The sequence below is a fragment of the Colobus angolensis genome, unplaced genomic scaffold (genome assembly GCF_000951035.1).
Source record: "Colobus angolensis palliatus isolate OR3802 unplaced genomic scaffold, Cang.pa_1.0 Scaffold81, whole genome shotgun sequence".
Classification (NCBI taxonomy): Eukaryota; Metazoa; Chordata; class Mammalia; order Primates; family Cercopithecidae; genus Colobus; species Colobus angolensis.
The window spans coordinates 9,319,281-9,321,323 of record NW_012121932.1 but is presented as its reverse complement, the minus strand read 5'-3'; the positions used below and the strand labels follow the sequence as shown (position 1 = coordinate 9,321,323).

Here is a 2,043-nt window from a genome sequence, read left to right as displayed (position 1 = left end):
CCAAAGTCACCTGGGTAGTGAATGTCAGGCTAAGACTCAGATCCTCGACTGTCTGATATGATTGTATTCTTGGTTGTACTGCCTGTTTCACTGCTCTCTCTCCATAGCAACATGTCCCATCCCTCTCCCTACTCAAGTCTCCCACCCAGTCTCCCACTCTTTCACACTCACACACATATGTACATATACACCCTGCCCCATGACCTGGAGTAACGTGTATCTTGAAGAATCAGCAACTCTCAGCACTCAGATCACTGCCAAGTCTCAGCATCTCAGCTCATCTTGCCTTTTGTTTGTTTGTTGTGTTTTTTCACTTTAACCTCGTTAAGGGTCAGCAAGGATCACGTAAATTTTGAGTTATGCTCTGTCACATATTATGGGGTAAAGGTTGCATCATAATAATATTTTGGAGAGTCTTAGAGACCTCTGGACTCTCCCATGTGAATGATGAGGTCATAGTACATATCCATCCTGCAGGCTTTCAGCCTTGACCAGAGGTTTTCATAATTAATGCAGCATCCCTGGGGCGTGATCTGAAGCTGGTGAGCCAATGAGGACACCCTGGCAGGGCAGCTGAGCTGCATGGATCCTTGTTCTGTCACCAAGCCTTTAAGTCATATGCTGACATGTTACGGTCCTGCCTGGGACCCTTCCCACAAATACTTAAGATACACGGTGAGCTCACAGCCTGCTTGACTGAGGTAGAAGAAATCATCTGTTCCATTCTTAAATTCCTCCATTCTCTTTCCTTCCCCAGACTTTGGGAATCACCCAACTGATGGAAAGAACCAGGAAAGGAGTCAGGATCTGCACCTTGGCGACTTTGAAGACCACCCAATTTGATGAATGAAAACTCCTCACTTGTGCTCTGGTGGTGTTTTGGGACAATGGACCCCTCCTGGGTGGTAGTTATTGGTGCAGTCTCTATCAGTAACCACCCCAAGTTTGAGATCCTTTACAAGGGAAGGTCATATTTCCAAAACTGAAACCTTGACCAAGGACCCCAGAGAGAAAGGAAGGAGACACCACTCAAGTGTGTCATGGGCCTGTCCTAGGGCCTGGGAGTCAGCAGTCAGTGGCCTGGGATCCAAGGGTTAACAGCATGACCTGTTCTGGCTGACACCAGTCACATGGTGCGACCAACCTCACTGTTATTATCTGTTTCGGGTGAGTCACTGAGAACACAGACAGGAAAGACCCATGAACTTAGTTGGTTTCGCCCCGGGGTCTGAGACTCCACACAGCTGAGTCTGGGCCGCTGGCAGTGACTCATGGTGAGCCTCATGGGATTGCTGACGCAAGGTTGGAAGGGCACGTGGTCCTTCCCCCGACCACTGGGTAGAATCCCCACCAAAGCATCCAGGCTGGAAATCCATCTTGGTCCTTGGAGAGAGAGAAAATAAAACAAAAAGGAATCATTTCTGATACTATAGCAAAGTACACAGGTGGATTTGGCAGGTGCAACTGACAAGTCTTCCACATTCTGAAAGGATTGACTTTCTCACAACGTAAGAGTCTCTGGGAGTACTGGGGAGTGCATATTCAACCGTTATAACTGGCATGTACAGAGAAAACATCCCTCCTATCTCTGTTCCATGACTAGTGAGGTCTTCCTCCTACTCCTGACCGTTCTCTTTGGGCCCCTGGGGACTCCTGACCGATTTAGCCTCACCTGAGCTCTTGGTGTCACTAGAGACACTCAGTGTGGCTGTGAGTCCCATTCATTCACTTCCTGACTGGGCCATTACCCTGCCCTGTTCTACCCCTGCTGTTGGAGTTCAGGACAGGCTGCTATAAAATATGGCCCCTTGGCATTTTAGAAAACAGTAGAAGCAGTAAGGACACTCTGACTTTCTCTTGCCCTTATTCCCTTAAGCAGGCTATAAAACCTAGACAGAATTTTCTGACCACCTGGAAGAGGCCATAAGATCCTCATTCAAGAGGTGTCTTCAGGCCGTGTGCAGTGGCTCATGCCTGTAATCCCAGCACTTTGGGAGGCTGAGGTGGGCAGATCATGTGGTCAGGAGATCGAGACCATCCTAG

General features: G+C 48.6%; 1 long non-coding RNA gene across 1 annotated transcript in view; it reads left to right on the top strand.

Annotated features, from left to right (window-relative positions):
• The first annotated feature begins 544 nt into the window (after positions 1-544).
• LOC105502808 overlaps positions 545-2,043 on the top strand; it is a 13,294-nt gene continuing 11,795 nt past the window's right edge. The window contains exons 1-2 of the long non-coding RNA XR_001000404.1: positions 545-675; positions 758-902. This is a non-coding gene — a long non-coding RNA (uncharacterized LOC105502808). The remainder of the gene's footprint in view (positions 676-757; positions 903-2,043) is intronic.